General features: G+C 31.7%; 1 pseudogene; it reads right to left on the bottom strand.

The window, feature by feature from the left end:
- Positions 1-7707: 7707 nt before the first annotated feature.
- Positions 7708-8278, bottom strand: LOC148209224 (uncharacterized; annotated as a pseudogene).
- Positions 8279-10935: the final 2657 nt, after the last annotated feature.

Genomic DNA, 10935 nt, shown 5'->3' with positions numbered 1-10935 from the left:
TAATCAGCAGAGAGACCATTCAAGGTGTATATGATCAAATCTTCATCATCTATGACGACTGAAACATTCGCTAACTTGTCCTTAAGTTCCTTGACCCTTTGACTGATCGATTCAGATGGTTTCTTGATAATAGACTGTAATTTAGACTTCAGATTCACCACATTAGTGCGTGATTTGGAGGAATAGTGCTTCACTAGGGTATCCCATACCTTTTAGAGGTTTCACATCCAACGATGTAAGCGAGAGCAGTCTGAGAAAGTGTTGCATTGATTACTGTCATTAAGGCATGATCTTTGGCGATCCAATCACTGTGCGCTGGATTGACCGCAAGAGGAGTGGTAGAGGAAGAGGACTCCGAAGTAGATGATAGATGAAGAGGAGGACAAACCACTGAGCCATCGACAAATCCGAATAGCTTATGAGCCTTCAAGATTGCAGTCAACTGAAATTTCCATAGAACAAAGTTTGACGCATCAAGACGAATTGAAATTAGGTTGCAGATATTTGACAAACAGAAAATTGGAGAAGACAATTCGGTCGCAACACCAGAAGAATCAGATGCCGCCATAGATGCAGAGTGAGAAGCAAGAAAGGGCGCGTTTAAAGAGACGCGTGAGAGGATCGTATAGTGACGTGAGTCAATGGCTTAATCTGATACCATGTAATTATCTCATTCCTCGTAGTTTCAGATTGCATGTGTGATGAGTAAACTATCTGGTCCTCATTCGTTTGATTGAGTCTTCTCCTATTATAAAACTTAAACTCAGAATTTAGATTAATTTGATCATTTTGTAGTAATTCCCCCTCTGAGTGAGAATTTTCTACACTTGGCATTGAAGAACTAGTAAAGTTGGGACTTATAATATTAGGAAGGAGGATAGTATATCCCAAAAAGTATCATCCTCATCCTCTAAATTTAGTTCTCTCCCTGGAGATAATTAGGGTAATTTAATTTCTCTCCCTGAAGATAACTTAGGGTAAAAAATGGTTGATTTACAAAAAATGACATATTCATACTCGCATAAACGGTTTTGTTTTTTTTTTTTTTTTGAGGATCAAAATATTTATATCCTTTTTTATAGAATCATAACCTAAAGAGATACATTTAATAGCCTATGATCTAATTTAGACCGAAAATGACTAGAATATGCACATAAGTAGTACACCCCAAAAACTTTGATAGGCAAATCAGAGTTGTTGGTTGAAAATTTTCTTTCAAAACATCAAGAGGAGTTTTAAACTTCAAATTTTAGTAGGCATCCAATTTATTGGGTAGGCAGCCATGAGGACTACTTCCCCCATAAGTACTAAGGGACATTCATAGAAAACATTATTTCCCAAGCAACCTCCAATAAATACCTATTTTTTCGTTCAACAACAATCATTTTGTTGAACAATGCCTTTATTTTTCAAAAGCTCGCTCAAATGTTCATTGAAATATTCTATTCCATTGCAAGAATGCAGGATACTAATTTTGGTTTGAAATTAGGTTTTAATAATATTGTAAAAACATTTGAAAATATTCTTCACATCAAATTTGTTTGTCAATAAATAAACCCAAGACAAACTGTATGATCATGATAAAAGTTACAAACTACCATCTCCCATGTGGGTTAAAAACTTTAGAAGTACTCAAAACATTACTATGAATAATTAAGTAGAATGGTTTAGATAACTCAGAAGGTTTTGACAAATATGTGGATCAATGATGTTTTGCAAATATGCAATTTTCACAATGAAATTGAGAACAATCAACTCATATAAACAAATTTGGAAATGGATATTTAAGATAGAAGAAACTAGGATGTCCTATCCTAAAATGTCAAAGAATAATTAGTTCCTTAACAGAGAGAAAATTGTTACTACTAAAGCACAAAGTTATTTTATTATTACCAAAAGACTCATCGAAGTAGTAGAGGTTCATCCAGCATTCTAGAACATCCAAATGTCTTCCCGAGGTCTGGTCCTGAAAACATAATGAGATGCATAGAAAGTAACAAGACAGTTAAAATCTTTAGAGAGTTTACTAACTGATAAAAGATTCCAGGTTAATTTGGGACATGAAGAACAAATTCAAGAGTAATATTTTCAGTTAATTTAATGGTTTTCCATTCCTTAATAGAATAGAACTACCATCGACAATTCTAATTTTTTTCATTGCAATATGTACGAAAGTATGATTCAATATTTTAGAAGTGTTAGTCATATGGTCAGAAACTCTGGAATCAACAATCCACGAAGATGAGCCAAACAAGAGAGTGCTCTAGGATAATTACTTGTTTGCACCTAGGAAATATAAAGATTACCAAATGACGAATTGGTCACTAGCCCTTGGTAGATGTTCTTTACTAAATTATTTGAGTCAACACTATTAGTGCAAACTTGCTCGCTCCCGATCACTCTCATATTTCGCTGGACCTTGAGTCACTTCAACGATTTCCTCAACCATGATGGTAAAAATAAAAATGAACTAAATCTAATCACAAATTGATATTAGAAAAAGAAACAATGAAAAAGGATACCTATAACCCAGCTAGCAATAGATTGAACCAAACGAACCAAATCAAATCGGTATGATAAAACCAAACCCAAAGTATTGAACTGAACCAAGATGTGAACCGAACTGAACATAGGGTTTGTACACTATAAAAAACCTTGAATTTTACCCACAAATTTGTAACTACGGCGAGCGGCAGCAGATTGAACTAGAGCCATGGACCTACCGAATTATCGGAATGGGCACGGGTGACGGCGAAATAAATGCAGACGGTGGGAAAACAAAGGTGTGACAAATCTCAACGTTCTCCGAGCGACAAACCTTTGGATATGTGACCTCTGAACCACAAGGATCCTTCAAGCCAACGACTAGTGAGATAGAAAACGTCGTCACCTTCAACTTCAGATCTATGAATGCAGCGATGACTCCAAATCCACGAAGGACGAAGGGGATAGAAGGACAATCAACCTATGTATTGACAACCAGCACAAGGAACCATCCTGAATAGGATGCGCTGGCTTGAGTTTAGACGGTGAAGTAGTAGTAGCTGAGTTTTTTTGGACTAGGGTGTCGCAATGTCATTGCGACGCAGAGCGACCGACGTCATTCCGTAAAGGGTCTCTTTCAAGATATGGGTTTGGAGTCGCCACCAACCAACTATGAGGTGTGATTGATCACCTAAAAAAATGGTCTACGAAAACAAATTTTGGTTTGGGAGTCATTTGAGTGTAGGGAAGGTGTTAGCACCCTACAACAACCGTTCGGAAATGGTTACCATATTTTATCTTAAATTTCCCATTAATTTATTGGTCCAAAAAAAGATTTCTTATTTTATTTTAAATATCTCATATTTTTATTAATCACATTTTGCTATAAAATATGAACTAACAATTATGACTGGCACGAAGGCCATTAGAAAAATTGTCACCTCTAAGAATATTGGAAAGTTATCTCTCCAACCTCTGTCATTGGAGTTTTGCAAAGATTTTATTATATTTTGTTTATTTATTAATTTTAAAACAAAGTAAATTTGAAACTTTATTTTTTTGTCTTGAAATTTTAAAATGTTTCTGCATTTTGAAATCATTTATTTTAATTAAAATTCGTTTTAAATTTTATCCTTCTCTAAAATGTTTTTAACCTTATTTTTAAAATGATTTATCTCTTATTTTGAAAACCAATTTCCTTTGTGTCAACAATTTTATTCCTTTTTATGGCGAAGAAGGACATTAAAATTAATTTGAGGATTTTCGTGCACTTGCAGAGGGGTCGTAACTCCACCAAACACATTATTCAACGCTCATTATAGAATTTGACATAATCAATTCAAAATTAATTTTCACATCAAATCCTTAATTTTGTCAAAAAAAAAAAAACAGTACTAACATAAGTATCAAAATTATTTAATTTTCGCCCGAAAGCAACCAAAAAAACATTCAATTTTCAGCCCTCAAAACATCGAAAACAATCTTGAAGATTGTAAATTTTACACCGAAAGTAGGCCAAAAAAGTTCAATTTCAACTCCAAAACAATCTCGAAAATTTTTAAATTTTACAGCAAAAACAGTCCAAAAAGTTCCAACTTTCATCCCAAAAACAGTCTCGAAAATGTTAAATTTTACAGTAAAAAATCACATGCAAATCAACCTAAATTCCTACCAAGATGTATGCGAAAAGGAAACAAAAGTTTTACCGACCTTACTCACCTATGGAGAGAATACCCACATAATGGAGGGAGATTTGTCAAAGGATACCAGAACAAAGGGTCTGAACGTCGGGGATTGGACTTTCGTAGGCTCTCACCTCCTCCGTCGCGTTCCACCGGATTGTGATGAGATATGAGAGGAGATAGATGATACGACTGATTTTAGAGGGAGGAAGAATTGGAGAATAGAGACGAGAGAGTGGGTGTGTTGGCAAAAGAGAAGAAAGAAAGTGTGTTTTTCTAAAAAGCAATTCTAGAAAAGGTTTGAACATTTCCTTTTCCACAGTCGCTTTCACGTGGAATGAACCATCCTTTATATAGAGCCCAAAATAATCATTCAAATTATATATTTTAATCTTTAATCGAAAACGTCCTTTTAATTCAAAAATCAAGTTGAAATCATATTTTTAAATTCCTCAAACCTTAACTGACAATCTACAAGACAATCATATGAATTCAGTTATACTTTAAAAAACCTTAATCAATTTGAATTTCAAACTTCAAATCTCGTATTTTTAATATTTCCTTATTTTAAAACTGTTTTCGGTGTATTTCAAAATTTGAAAATCACATGGCTTTATCCGAAAATCAAATTGAAATTCAAATTTCAAATCCCATGATTATTCCATAATATTTTATTTATTTATATTTCTACCTTCTGATAACTCCGAACTAAGTAGGTTCTGATACGTATCCATCCTAATTTTGACCACCAACAATGATCAATTAAAAATGAACAAAAGGAAATTAAAATTTTGAATTTCAAATCCATGATTATTCCATAATATTTTATTTTATTTATATTTTCTACCTTCTGATAACTCCGAATTAAGTAGGTTCTGATACGTATCCATCCTAATTTGACCACCAACAATGATCAATTAAAAATGAACAAAAGGAAATTAAAATTTTCTATCTTTAAAACCTCTTTTAATGCACTAGTTTGTGTGATATTGACTATTTGTGTGATTGACATGTTTTTTCAAATTAAAAAGAGGTATTTACATGTACATTTTTTCAAATATATTGTAATTAAAGAAAGATTAACCATTATAATTAATTAATTATCAGTACTAAAATATCTAGATAAATTAATACATTATTTGATTTTGCATTAATTTTTTATGTATTACTCGTATGTACTTAATACTAATTAACCAACCTTGGGATGAATGGAACTGGATTTTGGATATCATGAACACCCTTCAGTTTGCTTCTCTTCATTTCATCATACTCCTCGTTCTTGTCGGCTCACTCTTTAGCTAAATTTTACTTTACGATTTGATTACTCACAGTTGGGTCTCCAATTTTCCTAGGTGGCTTTCACATCTTACTCAGGGTTCTTCCCTTTCAAATGTAGCCCTCGTGGCAGATTCTTATCAATAAATTGATTTCTTCAAAAAAAGTATATATATAATTAATCAATTATGTAATTATTTACAAGTATTGTTGTTCACACGAGATTTCCAGAAAAATTATCTTTCTTGGAGTTGAACTTTTATATTTGTAGTATGTGTTGTATAGTGGATTCAATCTCTAATCTTTATCTTCTGATTTTTCTCTCGAATTTGATGTGAAGATTGAGATGCTTGTTCTTGAATTTGAATCGAAGTTATATGTTCTTCAAAAGTTTTCAAGCCCTCAAGTATTCAAAGTCTTTAAGTTGGTCTTCGAATCTTCAAGTTTTTAGAGAGTATTCAATTTGATGTGAATTCTCTCAATTCTGAAATTCTGAACCTCAAATGAATCAGGTCCCCTCTATTTAGAGAGGTTCATAGGCTTTGGTGGCTATTGGGCTTGGATAATTTTGGGCCAAGCCCAATTCTTTAAATGGATTAATTTTTTAAATTTAAATATTAATCCACTTTGGTAAATTGGGTTTTGGGCAACCAAATCGCTTCATACTCATATGACCCAATTATATATTTTAATTATCAAATTATCTTTAATTTTAATTTAGGGTTAATATATAATTAATCCCTATGATTGGCCCAAATTTTTTGGTTCTACAATTGTAATAATTCAATATAATCTATGTCATCGATTCATATATGTGACCGACAAAAGTTAAAAGAAATTTATGTCAATTAAGTATAACTCAACTAGTAAGATATATATCATCGATAAAAAGTCAAATGTTCGAATCTCACTTCCACGTGGCTAAACTCAAAAAAATTAAAAAATTAAAAAGAAACAAAAATTCCCCACCACCAAAACATATATATACTATAGATTATAGAATAGATGTGTGGTAAAGTTGGATTTTAAATCTAGTAAAAATATATACGTAGTCTTGGATGGGTTTTAGACAAGTATTTTATATAAAACCCTAATTTATAGTTAAAATAAAAGTATAATTTAGACTATAATGAATGAGCATGGTTCAACTTGTTAAAACATTATTAACTTCTCTATAAATCGAAGGTTCGTCAAATCTCCCTACCCGAGTTGAACTAAAAAAATATTACCTTAGACAATTACTATCAGAACAATTTTTGACAAAATGTAGAGCATGTTTGGGAGTTATTTTAGCATGGCTAGAATCACTTTCACTCGTATTATCACTACTATTTTAAATGACATGTTTGGTAATAATTCTCAAGTGATTTTAGAAATCCAAATACTTGAATTGATTGTGGTCAATGACTTGGAAGATTCCAGTGATTTTTTTGGTGAAAAAAAAATATATATATAGGAAGCTATTTTAAAATAGTTTTACTTTAAACTTTAATTTATCTTCTATTTCACCACCTCATTTTCACCTTAATTTCTAAAATTTTTTGTCTCTTGGACTTTATTTATTTGTATTTTGTTTATTCTCTAACTTTTTCTCTAAAATTGTTGTAATCTCTCTAAAATTTTAGTTCAACTTATTTATGTTTATTTTTCTATCTAAAATTTTTGTCTCTCACTCTCTAAATTTATCTATCTAGGATTTTTGTTCCTCTCTAATTTCTCTATTAAATTTTTGTCAAAATTCTATCTTTAGACTTCAAATATTAATAATTAAAAATCACTTTTAAATATAAAAAATCACTTGAAAAGTATGTAATCAAAATTAGAATAACTATATAAAAAATTACTCCACAAAATCAATTATTACTACTGCATCTCTTCGGCCAAAATCACTAGTTCTAATTCATTCCATCGTGGTCTAACATCTAACATCAATGGTGGTGTATACTAAAATGTGGAGTAGGGAAACCATTCACTCATCTTATATAGGCCTCAAACACAACCATCAACTTAAAAACTAAAGTTATTATCCAACCAAAACAAATTTATATCTAAAATAACTTAAAAAAAAGGAAATAAACTTTGATATGATTAATATTATCATCATTTCCATCAAAAAGGACCAACAACGACACGAAAAACATATAACCTAGTAACATGACCATACTTGCGTGTTTACTCGCCGACACCTATCTTTGTACTAACCACTCATACAAATTCAACGGCTTTTAAATTTTCGAAATAGAAAAAATTTAATTTTTCTTCTTCATTCCTAAGTAGTAAGTAGCAGAAGATGTGTGCGGACTAATAAGTACATAATCGTATTTTCCCATTAAACATTCTCAAACCTCCTTCACATCAACAGCCACAATCCCTCCATTATTCTTCACCTGATCCTTCACTTCCTTCTCCTCCTTCTCTCAGCCTCGAAGGCAGAGACTGGGTAGGATCGGGACAGCCCGGCGGGATCTGGAAGGTGATATTCCCAGTCGGAGGTCGTCGACGTAGATTTCGGACAACGTGAGCCAAACCAAAACCTCCTTGGCCCTTGACCCCAGTGAGATTCTTGACCCTATTCTTCTCAACATTGGCTGTGACCTCCTTGGCGTAGGAGACCTGCTTCCCCACCTTGTGGAACTTGTGGGTTATGGCCTTCTTCTGCTTCATCCCACGAAACCAGTCTCCTTCACGTACCCACATTCTGTTATGTCCTTCAATGGCAGAAGCCCGTTCGGAAGCCCAACCTCTCTCAACAGAAGCTTCGTCTTCTCCTGCGAGATCTCGTCACCGTAGTAGATTTCGTCGGCCTTGGCCTTCATCTCTTCTGTGATGAGAGACATGTTGATTGTAGGGTGTTAGAATATTTACTAGTGCCAGTTGCAGTGTGCTGCTAATCTGATTGCTTTGGAAATGGACTAATATATATATGCATGTTTCTTTTCTATTTGGGCTTGGTTTTCCTAAATTACCCGAATGCCATTTTAGGGTTTTACAAAACAAACGTGTTAAAATCATTTATTCTTCGATTGGATGGGGTGAGGATCGAACTCACAACCTTTTTTGTTGTAGATATATGTCAATTACCGCTGAACCTCGTTTTGGCATTAACTAACAACAATTAACCATTTATTCCATGAAATTTTAATAACATTTTCATACACAATGATCAAACACACAGTTATACTTAATTCCTAGACCTCTTATTCCCATGCATCTATTTTCAAGAATATTAAACTAAATCCGAACCAAACGTGTGTAAGATTCTGAGGCAACTAGGCAAGTATTAGTGACTATTGGGGGAAATTGGAAATATGGATGAAGGATAGGTGAGGATTCATGTAATGGTTAAGGGAAAGCTATGGGATTGGGATTGAAGCCTTACAACTTTTATAGCTCTTGCTGGGTCCATAAATTTTATGTATGTTCCATAATAAATCTTTTAAATGAAACAGTCGGTATGATTCAACTACCTATAATAATGTTTGTCAAAAAAAAAAAAAAAAAACCAATAATAAAGTAACACTTCTCGAAAATGGTGAAATAAGATAAGTAAATAAATAAATGGTTTAAATACTTTTATGATTTGTTTACATTTACTTGCCGTTTATGTTGGACTGAGGTCTATTTTAGTTTTATAATATCAAAATATTTATTTTGGTTGTCGTACTTTCTAAAAAAATTATTTTTTGGTCTCCTTAATTTCATTTTTTATCATTTATATGAATCATAATTTTAATATGATATTTGATTCACTAAATTTATTTGTTTTAAAGAATTTCTATGGTGCATGAAAGTTAGTAGTACTAAATTTTGCAGGTAGGATTGTTTATTACATGTTAAATCTTAATCCAAATCCTGATAAGCCTTAGTTAAGGAATTACTTCTTCCACGAGCATTTTAATTAATTAATTTATTTATTTATAAAACTTCTTCTCCGAGCATCATTTAAGCAATCCTCTTAAAAGTACATTATGGTGAAAATGTTTGAAAAATGTTTTCAATTATATATATGAGAAAAGATTGTGAAATCTAACCATCAAATAATTGTGTTCAAGTTCAATTTTGAAACTCATTAAAGCTAGAAAGAAACTTTGAGTGATTGAAGAAATTGTTCTTGAGAATGCATAGACGCCACTTGGGCCGTTTGTTTTTAAGTATTTAGATATGTTATATGCATGAAAATATAGAATGTATAGCGTTTTTAGATAACTAGGTTTGTGTTATTGGAAAATTTATAATGATGTATGAGAATATTTAAATAGATATGTTTGTTCCGAGATTTACCCTTGGAAATGTTCAAAAATTATAAAAGTTAGTTTTTTTTTTATCAATTTAGTTATATCAAACTTAAGTGTTATTGTTTAGAACACATTAATATATATTATTTGGCATTTTCATAAATATTTAGTATTAACTATTAATTCCAATTTTAAACTTATGTTTTCCTTAGCTCATCTTAAAAGATAATGGGAATGAATTCGAGAACTTAATTGACATTGATAGATATGGGTACCAAACAACAAATATTGATTAATGTACCAGTCAAGCCGATCGGAATATTTGATTGGACAGAAAAACAACAAATTGTACAAAGACAACCGAGGAGAGAAGCCTTACATAGATATTTTTTTGAACCGGAACCAAACAAGATATGTAATTCCATATTCAACCTTTTCTCTTAAAAGAAAATTATATAAATAATTACATTTTATTGATTATATTTTTAAAAAGATAATCTACCAACTCAAATAAATGAAGATTTATATAATCTAATTGAATTTTATTTTATATATAAACGTAATAAATAACTATACTTAATTGTCCAAAGTTGTTGTTATTAGTGAATGAATACATTAATTTATTTAAATTAAAAGTTAAATATTAAAAAATAAAGAAATTGATGAAAGAAAAATATATTAAAAAATGAATAGAAAAACAGATGATATACCCTCAACATGTAAATCTTGGAAACCTCATGATTTAAGAGGGCATAAAAAACACACCCTATATATCCTAGATTTCTATAAAATAAACATGAATCTAGATGTTCTTTCTCTTCCCACAGACAAATCGGTTAAAATGTGTGCGGCCAGAGGAGTTTGCATTAGACCACACACACGCACACAATTTCTTCTTCTCCAAATCAATATATTAAAGTTCCGTTAATATGTTGATATCTCCATTGATATTTTTTTTTTCTGGTTACAACAAATGTGAGATGAGGATTGAACCTCCGACTACTAGTAAAGAGCAAGATGTCTTAATCGCTGAGCTATGCTCATGTTGACTCCATCAACATTTTTCATATGTTTATGTGTTTGACATCAACATAGGATAAATCAACAAGTCCATTAATAGTGCAAAAAATTTGACAAAATATCAATTTTTTTTTTGAGTAAATATTGCTTTCATTAAGAATCAACTGCCATGCAGGCAACACGACGGGAAAAACTTTCCCTTTCAGAGACATGAAGAAGCCAAAAGGGGAAATTACAAG

The sequence above is a fragment of the Momordica charantia genome (genome assembly GCF_013281855.1).
Source record: "Momordica charantia cultivar OHB3-1 chromosome 9 unlocalized genomic scaffold, Mcharantia_2.0 BLBB01000009.1, whole genome shotgun sequence".
Taxonomy (NCBI): domain Eukaryota; kingdom Viridiplantae; phylum Streptophyta; class Magnoliopsida; order Cucurbitales; family Cucurbitaceae; genus Momordica; species Momordica charantia.
This window is presented reverse-complemented; position numbering and strand designations above follow the sequence as displayed.